The 22,426-nt window shown below is 50.1% G+C and overlaps 23 non-coding genes across 23 annotated transcripts; all 23 read left to right on the plus strand.

The window, feature by feature from the left end:
• The first annotated feature begins 324 nt into the window (after positions 1-324).
• On the plus strand, positions 325-407 carry TRNAL-CAG (transfer RNA leucine (anticodon CAG)). Its single transcript has one exon. It is a non-coding gene; the product is annotated as a tRNA-Leu (tRNA).
• A 482-nt stretch (positions 408-889) lies between these two features.
• Positions 890-971, plus strand: TRNAL-CAG (transfer RNA leucine (anticodon CAG)). Its single transcript has one exon. It is a non-coding gene; the product is annotated as a tRNA-Leu (tRNA).
• Positions 972-2,540: 1,569 nt separating this feature from the next.
• TRNAL-CAG (transfer RNA leucine (anticodon CAG)) lies at positions 2,541-2,623 on the plus strand. Its single transcript has one exon. It is a non-coding gene; the product is annotated as a tRNA-Leu (tRNA).
• A 1,019-nt stretch (positions 2,624-3,642) lies between these two features.
• On the plus strand, positions 3,643-3,725 carry TRNAL-CAG (transfer RNA leucine (anticodon CAG)). Its single transcript has one exon. It is a non-coding gene; the product is annotated as a tRNA-Leu (tRNA).
• Positions 3,726-4,207: 482 nt separating this feature from the next.
• On the plus strand, positions 4,208-4,289 carry TRNAL-CAG (transfer RNA leucine (anticodon CAG)). Its single transcript has one exon. It is a non-coding gene; the product is annotated as a tRNA-Leu (tRNA).
• A 1,020-nt stretch (positions 4,290-5,309) lies between these two features.
• On the plus strand, positions 5,310-5,392 carry TRNAL-CAG (transfer RNA leucine (anticodon CAG)). The gene has a single exon. It is a non-coding gene; the product is annotated as a tRNA-Leu (tRNA).
• Positions 5,393-5,874: 482 nt separating this feature from the next.
• Positions 5,875-5,956, plus strand: TRNAL-CAG (transfer RNA leucine (anticodon CAG)). Its single transcript has one exon. It is a non-coding gene; the product is annotated as a tRNA-Leu (tRNA).
• A 1,019-nt stretch (positions 5,957-6,975) lies between these two features.
• Positions 6,976-7,058, plus strand: TRNAL-CAG (transfer RNA leucine (anticodon CAG)). The gene has a single exon. It is a non-coding gene; the product is annotated as a tRNA-Leu (tRNA).
• Positions 7,059-7,540: 482 nt separating this feature from the next.
• Positions 7,541-7,622, plus strand: TRNAL-CAG (transfer RNA leucine (anticodon CAG)). Its single transcript has one exon. It is a non-coding gene; the product is annotated as a tRNA-Leu (tRNA).
• A 1,020-nt stretch (positions 7,623-8,642) lies between these two features.
• On the plus strand, positions 8,643-8,725 carry TRNAL-CAG (transfer RNA leucine (anticodon CAG)). The gene has a single exon. It is a non-coding gene; the product is annotated as a tRNA-Leu (tRNA).
• Positions 8,726-9,207: 482 nt separating this feature from the next.
• On the plus strand, positions 9,208-9,289 carry TRNAL-CAG (transfer RNA leucine (anticodon CAG)). The gene has a single exon. It is a non-coding gene; the product is annotated as a tRNA-Leu (tRNA).
• A 1,569-nt stretch (positions 9,290-10,858) lies between these two features.
• On the plus strand, positions 10,859-10,941 carry TRNAL-CAG (transfer RNA leucine (anticodon CAG)). The gene has a single exon. It is a non-coding gene; the product is annotated as a tRNA-Leu (tRNA).
• A 1,020-nt stretch (positions 10,942-11,961) lies between these two features.
• On the plus strand, positions 11,962-12,044 carry TRNAL-CAG (transfer RNA leucine (anticodon CAG)). Its single transcript has one exon. It is a non-coding gene; the product is annotated as a tRNA-Leu (tRNA).
• Positions 12,045-12,526: 482 nt separating this feature from the next.
• TRNAL-CAG (transfer RNA leucine (anticodon CAG)) lies at positions 12,527-12,608 on the plus strand. Its single transcript has one exon. It is a non-coding gene; the product is annotated as a tRNA-Leu (tRNA).
• Positions 12,609-13,101: 493 nt separating this feature from the next.
• Positions 13,102-13,183, plus strand: TRNAL-CAG (transfer RNA leucine (anticodon CAG)). Its single transcript has one exon. It is a non-coding gene; the product is annotated as a tRNA-Leu (tRNA).
• Positions 13,184-14,203: 1,020 nt separating this feature from the next.
• On the plus strand, positions 14,204-14,286 carry TRNAL-CAG (transfer RNA leucine (anticodon CAG)). The gene has a single exon. It is a non-coding gene; the product is annotated as a tRNA-Leu (tRNA).
• A 482-nt stretch (positions 14,287-14,768) lies between these two features.
• Positions 14,769-14,850, plus strand: TRNAL-CAG (transfer RNA leucine (anticodon CAG)). Its single transcript has one exon. It is a non-coding gene; the product is annotated as a tRNA-Leu (tRNA).
• Positions 14,851-16,409: 1,559 nt separating this feature from the next.
• TRNAL-CAG (transfer RNA leucine (anticodon CAG)) lies at positions 16,410-16,492 on the plus strand. Its single transcript has one exon. It is a non-coding gene; the product is annotated as a tRNA-Leu (tRNA).
• Positions 16,493-17,512: 1,020 nt separating this feature from the next.
• On the plus strand, positions 17,513-17,595 carry TRNAL-CAG (transfer RNA leucine (anticodon CAG)). The gene has a single exon. It is a non-coding gene; the product is annotated as a tRNA-Leu (tRNA).
• A 482-nt stretch (positions 17,596-18,077) lies between these two features.
• Positions 18,078-18,159, plus strand: TRNAL-CAG (transfer RNA leucine (anticodon CAG)). Its single transcript has one exon. It is a non-coding gene; the product is annotated as a tRNA-Leu (tRNA).
• A 1,020-nt stretch (positions 18,160-19,179) lies between these two features.
• TRNAL-CAG (transfer RNA leucine (anticodon CAG)) lies at positions 19,180-19,262 on the plus strand. Its single transcript has one exon. It is a non-coding gene; the product is annotated as a tRNA-Leu (tRNA).
• A 482-nt stretch (positions 19,263-19,744) lies between these two features.
• TRNAL-CAG (transfer RNA leucine (anticodon CAG)) lies at positions 19,745-19,826 on the plus strand. The gene has a single exon. It is a non-coding gene; the product is annotated as a tRNA-Leu (tRNA).
• A 1,559-nt stretch (positions 19,827-21,385) lies between these two features.
• Positions 21,386-21,468, plus strand: TRNAL-CAG (transfer RNA leucine (anticodon CAG)). Its single transcript has one exon. It is a non-coding gene; the product is annotated as a tRNA-Leu (tRNA).
• The last annotated feature ends 958 nt before the right edge of the window (positions 21,469-22,426 follow it).

The raw sequence follows: 22,426 nt of genomic DNA on the forward strand, positions 1-22,426 counted from the left end.
CTTTTATTTGCATAAACCAGCCCGCCTCCTGCCTTCCTATTTCCTGAGGTGTAGTTGCTTGTGTCTGTTAACAGGTGACAGGCAGCACCGTTCTGCAGAAACATGAAAGACTCATGTGTGCTTGTGACAAGTAGCTGCTGTACATAGGGATTGAACCCTGCACGTCTGTGCCAGTAGTCGTTGTATGAGTGCTGCCCTGCCTGTGATTATTCTTTTGGGAGGAATTGGGAGACTTTAATGCATTAGGAGAGGATTTTAGGCGGGTGGTCTTTGAGACTTTCCAACATTGCCTCTAAGCCGCATCTGAGGGGTGCAAATGGCAGAGTCAGGATGGCCGAGTGGTCTAAGGCGCTGCTTTCAGGTCGTAGTCTCCTCTGGAGGCGTGGGTTCGAATCCCACTTCTGACATGTCAGTAACAGAATTTTTCTTTTCATTTGATTGTAACATTCCAGGCGTCCTATAACTGCTGGCCAAGGCTTTCTGGAACAGGGAGATGGAGTTGGAGCACGCACTGCAGGCCTCATGGTTGATTTCCAGTGCTTCCTGTATTTCCTCGCTTCTTTTTTGGGAAAGTGAACTCCAGTGAAAAACCATCTTTGGACTGGGCCGGCCTTGTGGACATGCAAACGGGCGCACCGCGACATTTTGCCTTTGGAAAAAATGCATAAAGAACCCAATGTGTTGTCCTTTTAACTGGGCCTAGTGGGAATGAAGTGACATTTTTAAAATGGATGGGGAGGGTGGTGGGTTAGGAGGGGTGGGTGGGATGCGCGAGAGTATATTCCTGGCAGACTGTGGAGACATTTTAGGAAATCCAAGAGGATTTAAGTGTGGTCAAAGACTTGCCAACATAGCCTCTAAGCCAATTCAGGCAAGCACCTAAGGCAGAGTCAGGATGGCCGAGTGGTCTAAGGCACTGGTTCAGGTCGCAGTCTCCTCTGGAGGCGTGGGTTCGAATCCCACTTCTGACATGCCTGAAATGGGTTTTTACTTTTCATGTGATTGCATTCCACGCTTCCTATAACTGCCGGCCACGGATTTCTGGAACAGGGAGATGGAGTTGGAGCTTGCTCCACACACTCCTGTCCTCCAGCTAGGTCTGCAGTTCGTCCTGGAATGCTTCACTGCCCTTTTGGCAGGTGTACTACAGCGCTTAAATGAAAAACCGTCTTAGGACTGTGCTAGCTTTGTGGACTTGCAAATGTGCGCAGCGCTGCATTTTGTCTTTGGAAAAAATGCATAAAGAACCCAACGTCTTGTCCTTTTCACTGGGCTTAGTTGGAATGAAGTGACCTATTTGAAATGGAGGTCAGGAGGAAAGTTAGTGTGACATAGTGGGAGGCAGATGGAGGAGTGAGTGGGGGTAAGCGAGAGGTAAAAAGGCAGGCAGAGGAGTGAACACAGTTCTTCCTCCTCGCCCTCTGCCCAACCAACCACCTGCCTGCCCAAACGGCCACGAACGGCCATTGTATATAGGCTTTGCTGGCAGAACTCTTTAGCCCTGTCATTTAGAGTGAGTCCTGTGCAGGAGTACAGGGAGATCAGGCCGGCCCATACACAGTCCTTTCAGCCTAAACAGGCTCCCCGGCACTAGTGCCCAACCTCTTGTGACCAAGAAGGCTCTAGCACACTGCCTGAACCTCCTGAAGGGTTGGACACAGTGCATGCTTTTATTTGCATAAACCAGCCCGCCTCCTGCCTTCCTATTTCCTGAGGTGTAGTTGCTTGTGTCTGTTAACAGGTGGCAGGCAGCACCGTTCTGCAGAAACATGAAAGACTCATGTGTGCTTGTGACAAGTAGCTGCTGTACATAGGGATTGAACCCTGCACGTCTGTGCCAGTAGTCGTTGTATGAGTGCTGCCCTGCCTGTGATTATTCTTTTGGGAGGAATTGGGAGACTTTAATGCATTAGGAGAGGATTTTAGGCGGGTGGTCTTTGAGACTTTCCAACATTGCCTCTAAGCCGCATCTGAGGGGTGCAAATGGCAGAGTCAGGATGGCCGAGTGGTCTAAGGCAGTCTCCTCTGGAGGCGTGGGTTCGAATCCCACTTCTGACATGTCTGTAACAGAATTTTTCTTTTCATTTGATTGTAACATTCCAGGCGTCCTATAACTGCTGGCCAAGGCTTTCTGGAACAGGGAGATGGAGTTGGAGCACGCACTGCAGGCCTCATGGTTGATTTCCAGTGCTTCCTGTATTTCCTCGCTTCTTTTTTGGGAAAGTGAACTCCAGTGAAAAATCATCTTTGGACTGGGCCGGACTTGTGGACATGCAAACGGGCGCACCGCGACATTTTGCCTTTGGAAAAAATGCATAAAGAACCCAATGTGTTGTCCTTTTAACTGGGCCTAGTGGGAATGAAGTGACATTTTTAAAATGGATGGGGAGGGTGGTGGGTTAGGAGGGGTGGGTGGGATGCGCGAGAGTATATTCCTGGCAGACTGTGGAGACATTTTAGGAAATCCAAGAGGATTTAAGTGTGGTCAAAGACTTGCCAACATAGCCTCTAAGCCGATTCAGGCGAGCGCCTAAGGCAGAGTCAGGATGGCCGAGTGGTCTAAGGCGCTGCGTTCAGGTCGCAGTCTCCTCTGGAGGCGTGGGTTCGAATCCCACTTCTGACATTCCTGAAACGGGTTTTTACTTTTCATGTGATTGCATTCCACGCTTCCTATAACTGCCGGCCACAGATTTCTGGAACAGGGAGATGGAGTTGGAGCTTGCTCCACACACTCCCGTCCTCCAGCTAGGTCTGCAGTTCGTCCTGGAATGCTTCACTGCCCTTTTGGCAGGTGTACTACAGTGCTTAAATGAAAAACCGTCTTAGGACTGTGCTAGCTTTGTGGACTTGCAAATGGGCGCAGCGCGGCATTTTGTCTTTGGAAAAAATGCATAAAGAACCCAACGTCTTGTCCTTTTCACTGGGCCTAGTTGGAATGAAGTGACCTATTTGAAATGGAGGTCAGGAGGAAAGTTAGTGTGACATAGTGGGAGGCAGATGGAGGAGTGAGTGGGGGTAAGCGAGAGGTAAAAAGGCAGGCAGAGGAGTGAACACAGTTCTTCCTCCTCGCCCTCTGCCCAACCAACCACCTGCCTGCCCAAACGGCCACGAGCGGCCATTGTATATAGGCTTTGCTGGCAGAACTCTTTAGCCCTGTCATTTAGAGTGAGTCCTGTGCAGGAGTAAGGGGAGATCAGGCCGGCCCATACACAGTCCTTTCAGCCTAAACAGGCTCCCCTGGACTAGTGCCCAACCTCTTGTGACCAAGAAGGCTCTAGCACACTGCCTGAACCTCCTGAAGGGTTGGACACAGTGCATGCTTTTATTTGCATAAACCAGCCCGCCTCCTGCCTTCCTATTTCCTGAGGTGTAGTTGCTTGTGTCTGTTAACAGGTGGCAGGCAGCACCGTTCTGCAGAAACATGAAAGACTCATGTGTGCTTGTGACAAGTAGCTGCTGTACATAGGGATTGAACCCTGCACGTCTGTGCCAGTAGTCGTTGTATGAGTGCTGCCCTGCCTGTGATTATTCTTTTGGAGGAATTGGGAGACTTTAATGCATTAGGAGAGGATTTTAGGCGGGTGGTCTTTGAGACTTTCCAACATTGCCTCTAAGCCGCATCTGAGGGGTGGAAATGGCAGAGTCAGGATGGCCGAGTGGTCTAAGGCGCTGCGTTCAGGTAGCAGTCTCCTCTGGAGGCGTGGGTTCGAATCCCACTTCTGACATGTCTGTAACAGAATTTTTCTTTTCATTTGATTGTAACATTCCAGGCGTCCTATAACTGCTGGCCAAGGCTTTCTGGAACAGGGAGATGGAGTTGGAGCACGCACTGCAGGCCTCATGGTTGATTTCCAGTGCTTCCTGTATTTCCTCGCTTCTTTTTTGGGAAAGTGAACTCCAGTGAAAAACCATCTTTGGACTGGGCCGGCCTTGTGGACATGCAAACGGGCGCACCGCGACATTTTGCCTTTGGAAAAAATGCATAAAGAACCCAATGTGTTGTCCTTTTAACTGGGCCTAGTGGGAATGAAGTGACATTTTTAAAATGGATGGGGAGGGTGGTGGGTTAGGAGGGGTGGGTGGGATGCGCGAGAGTATATTCCTGGCAGACTGTGGAGACATTTTAGGAAATCCAAGAGGATTTAAGTGTGGTCAAAGACTTGCCAACATAGCCTCTATGCCAATTCAGGCAAGCCCCTAAGGCAGAGTCAGGATGGCCGAGTGGTCTAAGGCACTGGTTCAGGTCGCAGTCTCCTCTGGAGGCGTGGGTTCGAATCCCACTTCTGACATGCCTGAAATGGGTTTTTACTTTTCATGTGATTGCATTCCACGCTTCCTATAACTGCCGGCCACGGATTTCTGGAACAGGGAGATGGAGTTGGAGGTTGCTCCAAACACTCCTGTCCTCCAGCTAGGTCTGCAGTTCGTCCTGGAATGCTTCACTGCCCTTTTGGCAGGTGTACTACAGTGCTTAAATGAAAAACCGTCTTAGGACTGAGCTAGCTTTGTGGACTTGCAAATGTGCGCAGCGCGGCATTTTGTCTTTGGAAAAAATGCATAAAGAACCCAACGTCTTGTCCTTTTCACTGGGCCTAGTTGGAATGAAGTGACCTATTTGAAATGGAGGTCAGGAGGAAAGTTAGTGTGACATAGTGGGAGGCAGATGGAGGAGTGAGTGGGGGGAAGCGAGATGTAAAAAGGCAGGCAGAGGAGTGAACACAGTTCTTCCTCCTCGCCCTCTGCCCAACCAACCACCTGCCTGCCCAAACGGCCACGAACGGCCATTGTATATAGGCTTTGCTGGCAGAACTCTTTAGCCCTGTCATTTAGAGTGAGTCCTGTGCAGGAGTACAGGGAGATCAGGCCGGCCCATACACAGTCCTTTCAGCCTAAACAGGCTCCCCTGGACTAGTGCCCAACCTCTTGTGACCAAGAAGGCTCTAGCACACTGCCTGAACCTCCTGAAGGGTTGGACACAGTGCATGCTTTTATTTGCATAAACCAGCCCGCCTCCTGCCTTCCTATTTCCTGAGGTGTAGTTGCTTGTGTCTGTTAACAGGTGGCAGGCAGCACCGTTCTGCAGAAACATGAAAGACTCATGTGTGCTTGTGACAAGTAGCTGCTGTACATAGGGATTGAACCCTGCACGTCTGTGCCAGTAGTCGTTGTATGAGTGCTGCCCTGCCTGTGATTATTCTTTTGGGAGGAATTGGGAGACTTTAATGCATTAGGAGAAGATTTTAGGCGGGTGGTCTTTCAGACTTTCCAACATTGCCTCTAAGCCGCATCTGAGGGGTGCAAATGGCCGAGTCAGGATGGCCGAGTGGTCTAAGGCGCTGCGTTCAGGTCGCAGTCTCCTCTGGAGGCGTGGGTTCGAATCCCACTTCTGACATGTCTGTAACAGAATTTTTCTTTTCATTTGATTGTAACATTCCAGGCGTCCTATAACTGCTGGCCAAGGCTTTCTGGAACAGGGAGATGGAGTTGGAGCACGCACTGCAGGCCTCATGGTTGATTTCCAGTGCTTCCTGTATTTCCTCGCTTCTTTTTTGGGAAAGTGAACTCCAGTGAAAAACCATCTTTGGACTGGGCCGGCCTTGTGGACATGCAAACGGGCGCACCGCGACATTTTGCCTTTGGAAAAAATGCATAAAGAACCCAATGTGTTGTCCTTTTAACTGGGCCTAGTGGGAATGAAGTGACATTTTTAAAATGGATGGGGAGGGTGGTGGGTTAGGAGGGGTGGGTGGGATGCGCGAGAGTATATTCCTGGCAGACTGTGGAGACATTTTAGGAAATCCAAGAGGATTTAAGTGTGGTCAAAGACTTGCCAACATAGCCTCTAAGCCAATTCAGGCAAGCACCTAAGGCAGAGTCAGGATGGCCGAGTGGTCTAAGGCACTGGTTCAGGTCGCAGTCTCCTCTGGAGGCGTGGGTTCGAATCCCACTTCTGACATGCCTGAAATGGGTTTTTACTTTTCATGTGATTGCATTCCACGCTTCCTATAACTGCCGGCCACGGATTTCTGGAACAGGGAGATGGAGTTGGAGCTTGCTCCACACACTCCCGTCCTCCAGCTAGGTCTGCAGTTCGTCCTGGAATGCTTCACTGCCCTTTTGGCAGGTGTACTACAGCGCTTAAATGAAAAACCGTCTTAGGACTGTGCTAGCTTTGTGGACTTGCAAATGGGCGCAGCGCGGCATTTTGTCTTTGGAAAAAATGCATAAAGAACCCAACGTCTTGTCCTTTTCACTGGGCCTAGTTGGAATGAAGTGACCTATTTGAAATGGAGGTCAGGAGGAAAGTTAGTGTGACATAGTGGGAGGCAGATGGAGGAGTGAGTGGGGGTAAGCGAGAGGTAAAAATGCAGGCAGAGGAGTGAACACAGTTCTTCCTCCTCGCCCTCTGCCCAACCAACCACCTGCCTGCCCAAACGGCCACGAGCGGCCATTGTATATAGGCTTTGCTGGCAGAACTCTTTAGCCCTGTCATTTAGAGTGAGTCCTGTGCAGGAGTAAGGGGAGATCAGGCCGGCCCATACACAGTCCTTTCAGCCTAAACAGGCTCCCCTGGACTAGTGCCCAACCTCTTGTGACCAAGAAGGCTCTAGCACACTGCCTGAACCTCCTGAAGGGTTGGACACAGTGCATGCTTTTATTTGCATAAACCAGCCCGCCTCCTGCCTTCCTATTTCCTGAGGTGTAGTTGCTTGTGTCTGTTAACAGGTGGCAGGCAGCACCGTTCTGCAGAAACATGAAAGACTCATGTGTGCTTGTGACAAGTAGCTGCTGTACATAGGGATTGAACCCTGCACGTCTGTGCCAGTAGTCGTTGTATGAGTGCTGCCCTGCCTGTGATTATTCTTTTGGAGGAATTGGGAGACTTTAATGCATTAGGAGAGGATTTTAGGCGGGTGGTCTTTGAGACTTTCCAACATTGCCTCTAAGCCGCATCTGAGGGGTGGAAATGGCAGAGTCAGGATGGCCGAGTGGTCTAAGGCGCTGCGTTCAGGTAGCAGTCTCCTCTGGAGGCGTGGGTTCGAATCCCACTTCTGACATGTCTGTAACAGAATTTTTCTTTTCATTTGATTGTAACATTCCAGGCGTCCTATAACTGCTGGCCAAGGCTTTCTGGAACAGGGAGATGGAGTTGGAGCACGCACTGCAGGCCTCATGGTTGATTTCCAGTGCTTCCTGTATTTCCTCGCTTCTTTTTTGGGAAAGTGAACTCCAGTGAAAAACCATCTTTGGACTGGGCCGGCCTTGTGGACATGCAAACGGGCGCACCGCGACATTTTGCCTTTGGAAAAAATGCATAAAGAACCCAATGTGTTGTCCTTTTAACTGGGCCTAGTGGGAATGAAGTGACATTTTTAAAATGGATGGGGAGGGTGGTGGGTTAGGAGGGGTGGGTGGGATGCGCGAGAGTATATTCCTGGCAGACTGTGGAGACATTTTAGGAAATCCAAGAGGATTTAAGTGTGGTCAAAGACTTGCCAACATAGCCTCTATGCCAATTCAGGCAAGCCCCTAAGGCAGAGTCAGGATGGCCGAGTGGTCTAAGGCACTGGTTCAGGTCGCAGTCTCCTCTGGAGGCGTGGGTTCGAATCCCACTTCTGACATGCCTGAAATGGGTTTTTACTTTTCATGTGATTGCATTCCACGCTTCCTATAACTGCCGGCCACGGATTTCTGGAACAGGGAGATGGAGTTGGAGGTTGCTCCAAACACTCCTGTCCTCCAGCTAGGTCTGCAGTTCGTCCTGGAATGCTTCACTGCCCTTTTGGCAGGTGTACTACAGTGCTTAAATGAAAAACCGTCTTAGGACTGAGCTAGCTTTGTGGACTTGCAAATGTGCGCAGCGCGGCATTTTGTCTTTGGAAAAAATGCATAAAGAACCCAACGTCTTGTCCTTTTCACTGGGCCTAGTTGGAATGAAGTGACCTATTTGAAATGGAGGTCAGGAGGAAAGTTAGTGTGACATAGTGGGAGGCAGATGGAGGAGTGAGTGGGGGGAAGCGAGATGTAAAAAGGCAGGCAGAGGAGTGAACACAGTTCTTCCTCCTCGCCCTCTGCCCAACCAACCACCTGCCTGCCCAAACGGCCACGAACGGCCATTGTATATAGGCTTTGCTGGCAGAACTCTTTAGCCCTGTCATTTAGAGTGAGTCCTGTGCAGGAGTACAGGGAGATCAGGCCGGCCCATACACAGTCCTTTCAGCCTAAACAGGCTCCCCTGGACTAGTGCCCAACCTCTTGTGACCAAGAAGGCTCTAGCACACTGCCTGAACCTCCTGAAGGGTTGGACACAGTGCATGCTTTTATTTGCATAAACCAGCCCGCCTCCTGCCTTCCTATTTCCTGAGGTGTAGTTGCTTGTGTCTGTTAACAGGTGGCAGGCAGCACCGTTCTGCAGAAACATGAAAGACTCATGTGTGCTTGTGACAAGTAGCTGCTGTACATAGGGATTGAACCCTGCACGTCTGTGCCAGTAGTCGTTGTATGAGTGCTGCCCTGCCTGTGATTATTCTTTTGGGAGGAATTGGGAGACTTTAATGCATTAGGAGAAGATTTTAGGCGGGTGGTCTTTCAGACTTTCCAACATTGCCTCTAAGCCGCATCTGAGGGGTGCAAATGGCCGAGTCAGGATGGCCGAGTGGTCTAAGGCGCTGCGTTCAGGTCGCAGTCTCCTCTGGAGGCGTGGGTTCGAATCCCACTTCTGACATGTCTGTAACAGAATTTTTCTTTTCATTTGATTGTAACATTCCAGGCGTCCTATAACTGCTGGCCAAGGCTTTCTGGAACAGGGAGATGGAGTTGGAGCACGCACTGCAGGCCTCATGGTTGATTTCCAGTGCTTCCTGTATTTCCTCGCTTCTTTTTTGGGAAAGTGAACTCCAGTGAAAAACCATCTTTGGACTGGGCCGGCCTTGTGGACATGCAAACGGGCGCACCGCGACATTTTGCCTTTGGAAAAAATGCATAAAGAACCCAATGTGTTGTCCTTTTAACTGGGCCTAGTGGGAATGAAGTGACATTTTTAAAATGGATGGGGAGGGTGGTGGGTTAGGAGGGGTGGGTGGGATGCGCGAGAGTATATTCCTGGCAGACTGTGGAGACATTTTAGGAAATCCAAGAGGATTTAAGTGTGGTCAAAGACTTGCCAACATAGCCTCTAAGCCAATTCAGGCAAGCACCTAAGGCAGAGTCAGGATGGCCGAGTGGTCTAAGGCACTGGTTCAGGTCGCAGTCTCCTCTGGAGGCGTGGGTTCGAATCCCACTTCTGACATGCCTGAAATGGGTTTTTACTTTTCATGTGATTGCATTCCACGCTTCCTATAACTGCCGGCCACGGATTTCTGGAACAGGGAGATGGAGTTGGAGCTTGCTCCACACACTCCCGTCCTCCAGCTAGGTCTGCAGTTCGTCCTGGAATGCTTCACTGCCCTTTTGGCAGGTGTACTACAGCGCTTAAATGAAAAACCGTCTTAGGACTGTGCTAGCTTTGTGGACTTGCAAATGGGCGCAGCGCGGCATTTTGTCTTTGGAAAAAATGCATAAAGAACCCAACGTCTTGTCCTTTTCACTGGGCCTAGTTGGAATGAAGTGACCTATTTGAAATGGAGGTCAGGAGGAAAGTTAGTGTGACATAGTGGGAGGCAGATGGAGGAGTGAGTGGGGGTAAGCGAGAGGTAAAAATGCAGGCAGAGGAGTGAACACAGTTCTTCCTCCTCGCCCTCTGCCCAACCAACCACCTGCCTGCCCAAACGGCCACGAACGGCCATTGTATATAGGCTTTGCTGGCAGAACTCTTTAGCCCTGTCATTTAGAGTGAGTCCTGTGCAGGAGTACAGGGAGATCAGGCCGGCCCATACACAGTCCTTTCAGCCTAAACAGGCTCCCCTGGACTAGTGCCCAACCTCTTGTGACCAAGAAGGCTCTAGCACACTGCCTGAACCTCCTGAAGGGTTGGACACAGTGCATGCTTTTATTTGCATAAACCAGCCCGCCTCCTGCCTTCCTATTTCCTGAGGTGTAGTTGCTTGTGTCTGTTAACAGGTGACAGGCAGCACCGTTCTGCAGAAACATGAAAGACTCATGTGTGCTTGTGACAAGTAGCTGCTGTACATAGGGATTGAACCCTGCACGTCTGTGCCAGTAGTCGTTGTATGAGTGCTGCCCTGCCTGTGATTATTCTTTTGGGAGGAATTGGGAGACTTTAATGCATTAGGAGAGGATTTTAGGCGGGTGGTCTTTGAGACTTTCCAACATTGCCTCTAAGCCGCATCTGAGGGGTGCAAATGGCAGAGTCAGGATGGCTGAGTGGTCTAAGGCAGTCTCCTCTGGAGGTGTGGGTTCGAATCCCACTTCTGACATGTCTATAACAGAATTTTTCTTTTCATTTGATTGTAACATTCCAGGCGTCCTATAACTGCTGGCCAAGGCTTTCTGGAACAGGGAGATGGAGTTGTAGCACGCACTGCAGGCCTCATGGTTGATTTCCAGTGCTTCCTGTATTTCTTCGCTTCTTTTTTGGGAAAGTGAACTCCAGTGAAAAACCATCTTTGGACTGGGCCGGCCTTGTGGACATGCAAACGGGCGCACCGCGACATTTTGCCTTTGGAAAAAATGCATAAAGAACCCAATGTGTTGTCCTTTTAACTGGGCCTAGTGGGAATGAAGTGACATTTTTAAAATGGATGGGGAGGGTGGTGGGTTAGGAGGGGTGGGTGGGATGCGCGAGAGTATATTCCTGGCAGACTGTGGAGACATTTTAGGAAATCCAAGAGGATTTAAGTGTGGTCAAAGACTTGCCAACATAGCCTCTAAGCCGATTCAGGCGCGCGCCTAAGGCAGAGTCAGGATGGCCGAGTGGTCTAAGGCGCTGCGTTCAGGTCGCAGTCCCCTCTGGAGGCGTGGGTTCGAATCCCACTTCTGACATGCCTGAAACGGGTTTTTACTTTTCATGTGATTGCATTCCACGCTTCCTATAACTGCCGGCCACGGATTTCTGGAACAGGGAGATGGAGTTGGAGCTTGCTCCACACACTTCCGTCCTCCAGCTAGGTCTGCAGTTCGTCCTGGAATGCTTCACTGCCCTTTTGGCAGGTGTACTACAGTGCTTAAATGAAAAACCGTCTTAGGACTGTGCTAGCTTTGTGGGCTTGCAAATGGGCGCAGCGCGGCATTTTGTCTTTGGAAAAAATGCATAAAGAACCCAACGTCTTGTCCTTTTCACTGGGCCTAGTTGGAATGAAGTGACCTATTTGAAATGGAGGTCAGGAGGAAAGTTAGTGTGACATAGTGGGAGGCAGATGGAGGAGTGAGTGGGGGTAAGCGAGAGGTAAAAAGGCAGGCAGAGGAGTGAACACAGTTCTTCCTCCTCGCCCTCTGCCCAACCAACCACCTGCCTGCCCAAACGGCCACGAACGGCCATTGTATATAGGCTTTGCTGGCAGAACTCTTTAGCCCTGTCATTTAGAGTGAGTCCTGTGCAGGAGTACAGGGAGATCAGGCCGGCCCATACACAGTCCTTTCAGCCTAAACAGGCTCCCCTGGACTAGTGCCCAACCTCTTGTGACCAAGAAGGCTCTAGCACACTGCCTGAATCTCCTGAAGGGTTGGACACAGTGCATGCTTTTATTTGCATAAACCAGCCCGCCTCCTGCCTTCCTATTTCCTGAGGTGTAGTTGCTTGTGTCTGTTAACAGGTGGCAGGCAGCACCGTTCTGCAGAAACATAAAAGACTCATGTGTGCTTGTGACAAGTAGCTGCTGTACATAGGGATTGAACCCTGCACGTCTGTGCCAGTAGTCGTTGTATGAGTGCTGCCCTGCCTGTGATTATTCTTTTGGGAGGAATTGGGAGACTTTAATGCATTAGGAGAGGATTTTAGGCGGGTGGTCTTTGAGACTTTCCAACATTGCCTCTAAGCCGCATCTGAGGGGTGGAAATGGCAGAGTCAGGATGGCCGAGTGGTCTAAGGCGCTGCGTTCAGGTCGCAGTCTCCTCTGGAGGCGTGGGTTCGAATCCCACTTCTGACATGTCTGTAACAGAATTTTTCTTTTCATTTGATTGTAACATTCCAGGCGTCCTATAACTGCTGGCCAAGGCTTTCTGGAACAGGGAGATGGAGTTGGAGCACGCACTGCAGGCCTCATGGTTGATTTCCAGTGCTTCTTGTATTTCCTCGCTTCTTTTTTGGGAAAGTGAACTCCAGTGAAAAACCATCTTTGGACTGGGCCGGCCTTGTGGACATGCAAACGGGCGCACCGCGACATTTTGCCTTTGGAAAAAATGCATAAAGAACCCAATGTGTTGTCCTTTTAACTGGGCCTAGTGGGAATGAAGTGACATTTTTAAAATGGATGGGGAGGGTGGTGGGTTAGGAGGGGTGGGTGGGATGCGCGAGATTATATTCCTGGCAGACTGTGGAGACATTTTAGGAAATCCAAGAGGATTTAAGTGTGGTCAAAGACTTGCCAACATAGCCTCTAAGCCAATTCAGGCAAGCACCTAAGGCAGAGTCAGGATGGCCGAGTGGTCTAAAGCACTGGTTCAGGTCGCAGTCTCCTCTGGAGGCGTGGGTTCGAATCCCACTTCTGACATGCCAGAAATGGGTTTTTACTTTTCATGTGATTGCATTCCACGCTTCCTATAACTGCCGGCCACGGATTTCTGAAACAGGGAGATGGAGTTGGAGCTTGCTCCAAACACTCCCGTCCTCCAGCTAGGTCTGCAGTTCGTCCTGGAATGCTTCACTGCTCTTTTGGCAGGTGTACTACAGTGCTTAAATGAAAAACCGTCTTAGGACTGTGCTAGCTTTGTGGACTTGCAAATGTGCGCAGCGCGGCATTTTGTCTTTGGAAAAAATGCATAAAGAACCCAATGTGTTGTCCTTTTAACTGGGCCTAGTGGGAATGAAGTGACATTTTTAAAATGGATGGGGAGGGTGGTGGGTTAGGAGGGGTGGGTGGGATGCGCGAGAGTATATTCCTGGCAGACTGTGGAGACATTTTAGGAAATCCAAGAGGATTTAAGTGTGGTCAAAGACTTGCCAACATAGCCTCTAAGCCGATTCAGGCAAGCACCTAAGGCAGAGTCAGGATGGCCGAGTGGTCTAAGGCACTGGTTCAGGTCGCAGTCTCCTCTGGAGGCGTGGGTTCGAATCCCACTTCTGACATGCCTGAAATGGGTTTTTACTTTTCATGTGATTGCATTCCATGCTTCCTATAACTGCCGGCCACGGATTTCTGGAACAGGGAGATGGAGTTGGAGCTTGCTCCACACACTCCCGTCCTCCAGCTAGGTCTGCAGTTCGTCCTGGAATGCTTCACTGCCCTTTTGGCAGGTGTACTACAGTGCTTAAATGAAAAACCGTCTTAGGACTGTGCTAGCTTTGTGGACTTGCAAATGTGCGCAGCGCGGCATTTTGTCTTTGGAAAAAATGCATAAAGAACCCAACGTCTTGTCCTTTTCACTGGGCCTAGTTGGAATGAAGTGACCTATTTGAAATGGAGGTCAGGAGGAAAGTTAGTGTGACATAGTGGGAGGCAGATGGAGGAGTGAGTGGGGGTAAGCGAGAGGTAAAAAGGCAGGCAGAGGAGTGAACACAGTTCTTCCTCCTCGCCCTCTGCCCAACCAACCACCTGCCTGCCCAAACAGCCACGAACGGCCATTGTATATAGGCTTTGCTGGCAGAACTCTTTAGCCCTGTCATTTAGAGTGAGTCCTGTGCAGGAGTACAGGGAGATCAGGCCGGCCCATACACAGTCCTTTCAGCCTAAACAGGCTCCCCTGGACTAGTGCCCAACCTCTTGTGACCAAGAAGGCTCTAGCACACTGCCTGAACCTCCTGAAGGGTTGGACACAGTGCATGCTTTTATTTGCATAAACCAGCCCGCCTCCTGCCTTCCTATTTCCTGAGGTGTAGTTGCTTGTGTCTGTTAACAGGTGGCAGGCAGCACCGTTCTGCAGAAACATGAAAGACTCATGTGTGCTTGTGACAAGTAGCTGCTGTACATAGGGATTGAACCCTGCACGTCTGTGCCAGTAGTCGTTGTATGAGTGCTGCCCTGCCTGTGATTATTCTTTTGGGAGGAATTGGGAGACTTTAATGCATTAGGAGAGGATTTTAGGCGGGTGGTCTTTGAGACTTTCCAACATTGCCTCTAAGCCGCATCTGAGGGGTGAAAATGGCAGAGTCAGGATGGCCGAGTGGTCTAAGGCGCTGCGTTCAGGTCGCAGTCTCCTCTGGAGGCGTGGGTTCGAATCCCACTTCTGACATGTCTGTAACAGAATTTTTCTTTTCATTTGATTGTAACATTCCAGGCGTCCTATAACTGCTGGCCAAGGCTTTCTGGAACAGGGAGATGGAGTTGGCGCACGCACTGCAGGCCTCATGGTTGATTTCCAGTGCTTCCTGTATTTCCTCGCTTCTTTTTTGGGAAAGTGAACTCCAGTGAAAAACCATCTTTGGACTGGGCCGGCCTTGTGGACATGCAAACGGGCGCACCGCGACATTTTGCCTTTGGAAAAAATGCATAAAGAACCCAATGTGTTGTCCTTTTAACTGGGCCTAGTGGGAATGAAGTGACATTTTTAAAATGGATGGGGAGGGTGGTGGGTTAGGAGGGGTGGGTGGGATGCGCGAGAGTATATTCCTGGCAGACTGTGGAGACATTTTAGGAAATCCAAGAGGATTTAAGTGTGGTCAAAGACTTGCCAACATAGCCTCTAAGCCGATTCAGGCAAGCATCTAAGGCAGAGTCAGGATGGCCGAGTGGTCTAAGGCACTGGTTCAGGTCGCAGACTCCTCTGGAGGCGTGGGTTCGAATCCCACTTCTGACATGCCTGAAATGGGTTTTTACTTTTCATGTGATTGCATTCCACGCTTCCTATAACTGCCGGCCACGGATTTCTGGAACAGGGAGATGGAGTTGGAGCTTGCTCCACACACTCCCGTCCTCCAGCTAGGTCTGCAGTTCGTCCTGGAATGCTTCACTGCCCTTTTGGCAGGTGTACTACAGTGCTTAAATGAAAAACCGTCTTAGGACTGTGCTAGCTTTGTGGACTTGCAAATGTGCGCAGCGCGGCATTTTGTCTTTGGAAAAAATGCATAAAGAACCCAACGTCTTGTCCTTTTCACTGGGCCTAGTTGGAATGAAGTGACCTATTTGAAATGGAGGTCAGGAGGAAAGTTAGTGTGACATAGTGGGAGGCAGATGGAGGAGTGAGTGGGGGTAAGCGAGAGGTAAAAAGGCAGGCAGAGGAGTGAACACAGTTCTTCCTCCTCGCCCTCTGCCCAACCAACCACCTGCCTGCCCAAACGGCCATTGTATATAGGCTTTGCTGGCAGAACTCTTTAGCCCTGTCATTTAGAGTGAGTCCTGTGCAGGAGTACAGGGAGATCAGGCCGGCCCATACACAGTCCTTTCAGCCTAAACAGGCTCCCCTGGACTAGTGCCCAACCTCTTGTGACCAAGAAGGCTCTAGCACACTGCCTGAACCTCCTGAAGGGTTGGACACAGTGCATGCTTTTATTTGCATAAACCAGCCCACCTCCTGCCTTCCTATTTCCTGAGGTGTAGTTGCTTGTGTCTGTTAACAGGTGGCAGGCAGCACCGTTCTGCAGAAACATGAAAGACTCATGTGTGCTTGTGACAAGTAGCTGCTGTACATAGGGATTGAACCCTGCAAGTCTGTGCCAGTAGTCGTTGTATGAGTGCTGCCCTGCCTGTGATTATTCTTTTGGGAGGAATTGGAAGACTTTAATGCATTAGGAGAGGATTTTAGGCGGGTGGTCTTTGAGACTTTCCAACATTGCCTCTAAGCCGCATCTGAGGGGTGCAAATGGCAGAGTCAGGATGGCTGAGTGGTCTAAGGCAGTCTCCTCTGGAGGTGTGGGTTCGAATCCCACTTCTGACATGTCTATAACAGAATTTTTCTTTTCATTTGATTGTAACATTCCAGGCGTCCTATAACTGCTGGCCAAGGCTTTCTGGAACAGGGAGATGGAGTTGTAGCACGCACTGCAGGCCTCATGGTTGATTTCCAGTGCTTCCTGTATTTCTTCGCTTCTTTTTTGGGAAAGTGAACTCCAGTGAAAAACCATCTTTGGACTGGGCCGGCCTTGTGGACATGCAAACGGGCGCACCGCGACATTTTGCCTTTGGAAAAAATGCATAAAGAACCCAATGTGTTGTCCTTTTAACTGGGCCTAGTGGGAATGAAGTGACATTTTTAAAATGGATGGGGAGGGTGGTGGGTTAGGAGGGGTGGGTGGGATGCGCGAGAGTATATTCCTGGCAGACTGTGGAGACATTTTAGGAAATCCAAGAGGATTTAAGTGTGGTCAAAGACTTGCCAACATAGCCTCTAAGCCAATTCAGGCGCGCGCCTAAGGCAGAGTCAGGATGGCCGAGTGGTCTAAGGCGCTGCGTTCAGGTCGCAGTCCCCTCTGGAGGCGTGGGTTCGAATCCCACTTCTGACATGCCTGAAACGGGTTTTTACTTTTCATGTGATTGCATTCCACGCTTCCTATAACTGCCGGCCACGGATTTCTGGAACAGGGAGATGGAGTTGGAGCTTGCTCCACACACTTCCGTCCTCCAGCTAGGTCTGCAGTTCGTCCTGGAATGCTTCACTGCCCTTTTGGCAGGTGTACTACAGTGCTTAAATGAAAAACCGTCTTAGGACTGTGCTAGCTTTGTGGACTTGCAAATGGGCGCAGCGCGGCATTTTGTCTTTGGAAAAAATGCATAAAGAACCCAACGTCTTGTCCTTTTCACTGGGCCTAGTTGGAATGAAGTGACCTATTTGAAATGGAGGTCAGGAGGAAAGTTAGTGTGACATAGTGGGAGGCAGATGGAGGAGTGAGTGGGGGTAAGCGAGAGGTAAAAAGGCAGGCAGAGGAGTGAACACAGTTCTTCCTCCTCGCCCTCTGCCCAACCAACCACCTGCCTGCCCAAACGGCCACGAACGGCCATTGTATATAGGCTTTGCTGGCAGAACTCTTTAGCCCTGTCATTTAGAGTGAGTCCTGTGCAGGAGTACAGGGAGATCAGGCCGGCCCATACACAGTCCTTTCAGCCTAAACAGGCTCCCCTGGACTAGTGCCCAACCTCTTGTGACCAAGAAGGCTCTAGCACACTGCCTGAATCTCCTGAAGGGTTGGACACAGTGCATGCTTTTATTTGCATAAACCAGCCCGCCTCCTGCCTTCCTATTTCCTGAGGTGTAGTTGCTTGTGTCTGTTAACAGGTGGCAGGCAGCACCGTTCTGCAGAAACATAAAAGACTCATGTGTGCTTGTGACAAGTAGCTGCTGTACATAGGGATTGAACCCTGCACGTCTGTGCCAGTAGTCGTTGTATGAGTGCTGCCCTGCCTGTGATTATTCTTTTGGGAGGAATTGGGAGACTTTAATGCATTAGGAGAGGATTTTAGGCGGGTGGTCTTTGAGACTTTCCAACATTGCCTCTAAGCCGCATCTGAGGGGTGGAAATGGCAGAGTCAGGATGGCCGAGTGGTCTAAGGCGCTGCGTTCAGGTCGCAGTCTCCTCTGGAGGCGTGGGTTCGAATCCCACTTCTGACATGTCTGTAACAGAATTTTTCTTTTCATTTGATTGTAACATTCCAGGCGTCCTATAACTGCTGGCCAAGGCTTTCTGGAACAGGGAGATGGAGTTGGAGCACGCACTGCAGGCCTCATGGTTGATTTCCAGTGCTTCTTGTATTTCCTCGCTTCTTTTTTGGGAAAGTGAACTCCAGTGAAAAACCATCTTTGGACTGGGCCGGCCTTGTGGACATGCAAACGGGCGCACCGCGACATTTTGCCTTTGGAAAAAATGCATAAAGAACCCAATGTGTTGTCCTTTTAACTGGGCCTAGTGGGAATGAAGTGACATTTTTAAAATGGATGGGGAGGGTGGTGGGTTAGGAGGGGTGGGTGGGATGCGCGAGAGTATATTCCTGGCAGACTGTGGAGACATTTTAGGAAATCCAAGAGGATTTAAGTGTGGTCAAAGACTTGCCAACATAGCCTCTAAGCCGATTCAGGCAAGCACCTAAGGCAGAGTCAGGATGGCCGAGTGGTCTAAGGCACTGGTTCAGGTCGCAGTCTCCTCTGGAGGAGTGGGTTCGAATCCCACTTCTGACATGCCTGAAATGGGTTTTTACTTTTCATGTGATTGCATTCCATGCTTCCTATAACTGCCGGCCACGGATTTCTGGAACAGGGAGATGGAGTTGGAGCTTGCTCCACACACTCCCGTCCTCCAGCTAGGTCTGCAGTTCGTCCTGGAATGCTTCACTGCCCTTTTGGCAGGTGTACTACAGTGCTTAAATGAAAAACCGTCTTAGGACTGTGCTAGCTTTGTGGACTTGCAAATGTGCGCAGCGCGGCATTTTGTCTTTGGAAAAAATGCATAAAGAACCCAACGTCTTGTCCTTTTCACTGGGCCTAGTTGGAATGAAGTGACCTATTTGAAATGGAGGTCAGGAGGAAAGTTAGTGTGACATAGTGGGAGGCAGATGGAGGAGTGAGTGGGGGTAAGCGAGAGGTAAAAAGGCAGGCAGAGGAGTGAACACAGTTCTTCCTCCTCGCCCTCTGCCCAACCAACCACCTGCCTGCCCAAACAGCCACGAACGGCCATTGTATATAGGCTTTGCTGGCAGAACTCTTTAGCCCTGTCATTTAGAGTGAGTCCTGTGCAGGAGTACAGGGAGATCAGGCCGGCCCATACACAGTCCTTTCAGCCTAAACAGGCTCCCCTGGACTAGTGCCCAACCTCTTGTGACCAAGAAGGCTCTAGCACACTGCCTGAACCTCCTGAAGGGTTGGACACAGTGCATGCTTTTATTTGCATAAACCAGCCCGCCTCCTGCCTTCCTATTTCCTGAGGTGTAGTTGCTTGTGTCTGTTAACAGGTGGCAGGCAGCACCGTTCTGCAGAAACATGAAAGACTCATGTGTGCTTGTGACAAGTAGCTGCTGTACATAGGGATTGAACCCTGCACGTCTGTGCCAGTAGTCGTTGTATGAGTGCTGCCCTGCCTGTGATTATTCTTTTGGGAGGAATTGGGAGACTTTAATGCATTAGGAGAGGATTTTAGGCGGGTGGTCTTTGAGACTTTCCAACATTGCCTCTAAGCCGCATCTGAGGGGTGAAAATGGCAGAGTCAGGATGGCCGAGTGGTCTAAGGCGCTGCGTTCAGGTCGCAGTCTCCTCTGGAGGCGTGGGTTCGAATCCCACTTCTGACATGTCTGTAACAGAATTTTTCTTTTCATTTGATTGTAACATTCCAGGCGTCCTATAACTGCTGGCCAAGGCTTTCTGGAACAGGGAGATGGAGTTGGCGCACGCACTGCAGGCCTCATGGTTGATTTCCAGTGCTTCCTGTATTTCCTCGCTTCTTTTTTGGGAAAGTGAACTCCAGTGAAAAACCATCTTTGGACTGGGCCGGCCTTGTGGACATGCAAACGGGCGCACCGCGACATTTTGCCTTTGGAAAAAATGCATAAAGAACCCAATGTGTTGTCCTTTTAACTGGGCCTAGTGGGAATGAAGTGACATTTTTAAAATGGATGGGGAGGGTGGTGGGTTAGGAGGGGTGGGTGGGATGCGCGAGAGTATATTCCTGGCAGACTGTGGAGACATTTTAGGAAATCCAAGAGGATTTAAGTGTGGTCAAAGACTTGCCAACATAGCCTCTAAGCCGATTCAGGCAAGCATCTAAGGCAGAGTCAGGATGGCCGAGTGGTCTAAGGCACTGGTTCAGGTCGCAGACTCCTCTGGAGGCGTGGGTTCGAATCCCACTTCTGACATGCCTGAAATGGGTTTTTACTTTTCATGTGATTGCATTCCACGCTTCCTATAACTGCCGGCCACGGATTTCTGGAACAGGGAGATGGAGTTGGAGCTTGCTCCACACACTCCCGTCCTCCAGCTAGGTCTGCAGTTCGTCCTGGAATGCTTCACTGCCCTTTTGGCAGGTGTACTACAGTGCTTAAATGAAAAACCGTCTTAGGACTGTGCTAGCTTTGTGGACTTGCAAATGTGCGCAGCGCGGCATTTTGTCTTTGGAAAAAATGCATAAAGAACCCAACGTCTTGTCCTTTTCACTGGGCCTAGTTGGAATGAAGTGACCTATTTGAAATGGAGGTCAGGAGGAAAGTTAGTGTGACATAGTGGGAGGCAGATGGAGGAGTGAGTGGGGGTAAGCGAGAGGTAAAAAGGCAAGCAGAGGAGTGAACACAGTTCTTCCTCCTCGCCCTCTGCCCAACCAACCACCTGCCTGCCCAAACGGCCATTGTATATAGGCTTTGCTGGCAGAACTCTTTAGCCCTGTCATTTAGAGTGAGTCCTGTGCAGGAGTACAGGGAGATCAGGCCGGCCCATACACAGTCCTTTCAGCCTAAACAGGCTCCCCTGGACTAGTGCCCAACCTCTTGTGACCAAGAAGGCTCTAGCACACTGCCTGAACCTCCTGAAGGGTTGGACACAGTGCATGCTTTTATTTGCATAAACCAGCCCACCTCCTGCCTTCCTATTTCCTGAGGTGTAGTTGCTTGTGTCTGTTAACAGGTGGCAGGCAGCACCGTTCTGCAGAAACATGAAAGACTCATGTGTGCTTGTGACAAGTAGCTGCTGTACATAGGGATTGAACCCTGCAAGTCTGTGCCAGTAGTCGTTGTATGAGTGCTGCCCTGCCTGTGATTATTCTTTTGGGAGGAATTGGGAGACTTTAATGCATTAGGAGAGGATTTTAGGCGGGTGGTCTTTGAGACTTTCCAACATTGCCTCTAAGCCGCATCTGAGGGGTGCAAATGGCAGAGTCAGGATGGCTGAGTGGTCTAAGGCAGTCTCCTCTGGAGGTGTGGGTTCGAATCCCACTTCTGACATGTCTATAACAGAATTTTTCTTTTCATTTGATTGTAACATTCCAGGCGTCCTATAACTGCTGGCCAAGGCTTTCTGGAACAGGGAGATGGAGTTGTAGCACGCACTGCAGGCCTCATGGTTGATTTCCAGTGCTTCCTGTATTTCTTCGCTTCTTTTTTGGGAAAGTGAACTCCAGTGAAAAACCATCTTTGGACTGGGCCGGCCTTGTGGACATGCAAACGGGCGCACCGCGACATTTTGCCTTTGGAAAAAATGCATAAAGAACCCAATGTGTTGTCCTTTTAACTGGGCCTAGTGGGAATGAAGTGACATTTTTAAAATGGATGGGGAGGGTGGTGGGTTAGGAGGGGTGGGTGGGATGCGCGAGAGTATATTCCTGGCAGACTGTGGAGACATTTTAGGAAATCCAAGAGGATTTAAGTGTGGTCAAAGACTTGCCAACATAGCCTCTAAGCCAATTCAGGCGCGCGCCTAAGGCAGAGTCAGGATGGCCGAGTGGTCTAAGGCGCTGCGTTCAGGTCGCAGTCCCCTCTGGAGGCGTGGGTTCGAATCCCACTTCTGACATGCCTGAAACGGGTTTTTACTTTTCATGTGATTGCATTCCACGCTTCCTATAACTGCCGGCCACGGATTTCTGGAACAGGGAGATGGAGTTGGAGCTTGCTCCACACACTTCCGTCCTCCAGCTAGGTCTGCAGTTCGTCCTGGAATGCTTCACTGCCCTTTTGGCAGGTGTACTACAGTGCTTAAATGAAAAACCGTCTTAGGACTGTGCTAGCTTTGTGGACTTGCAAATGGGCGCAGCGCGGCATTTTGTCTTTGGAAAAAATGCATAAAGAACCCAACGTCTTGTCCTTTTCACTGGGCCTAGTTGGAATGAAGTGACCTATTTGAAATGGAGGTCAGGAGGAAAGTTAGTGTGACATAGTGGGAGGCAGATGGAGGAGTGAGTGGGGGTAAGCGAGAGGTAAAAAGGCAGGCAGAGGAGTGAACACAGTTCTTCCTCCTCGCCCTCTGCCCAACCAACCACCTGCCTGCCCAAACGGCCACGAACGGCCATTGTATATAGGCTTTGCTGGCAGAACTCTTTAGCCCTGTCATTTAGAGTGAGTCCTGTGCAGGAGTACAGGGAGATCAGGCCGGCCCATACACAGTCCTTTCAGCCTAAACAGGCTCCCCTGGACTAGTGCCCAACCTCTTGTGACCAAGAAGGCTCTAGCACACTGCCTGAATCTCCTGAAGGGTTGGACACAGTGCATGCTTTTATTTGCATAAACCAGCCCGCCTCCTGCCTTCCTATTTCCTGAGGTGTAGTTGCTTGTGTCTGTTAACAGGTGGCAGGCAGCACCGTTCTGCAGAAACATAAAAGACTCATGTGTGCTTGTGACAAGTAGCTGCTGTACATAGGGATTGAACCCTGCACGTCTGTGCCAGTAGTCGTTGTATGAGTGCTGCCCTGCCTGTGATTATTCTTTTGGGAGGAATTGGGAGACTTTAATGCATTAGGAGAGGATTTTAGGCG

Source organism: Ambystoma mexicanum, chromosome 11, assembly GCF_040938575.1.
Source record: "Ambystoma mexicanum isolate Mex_15411 chromosome 11, UKY_AmexF1_1, whole genome shotgun sequence".
Taxonomy (NCBI): Eukaryota; Metazoa; Chordata; class Amphibia; order Caudata; family Ambystomatidae; genus Ambystoma; species Ambystoma mexicanum.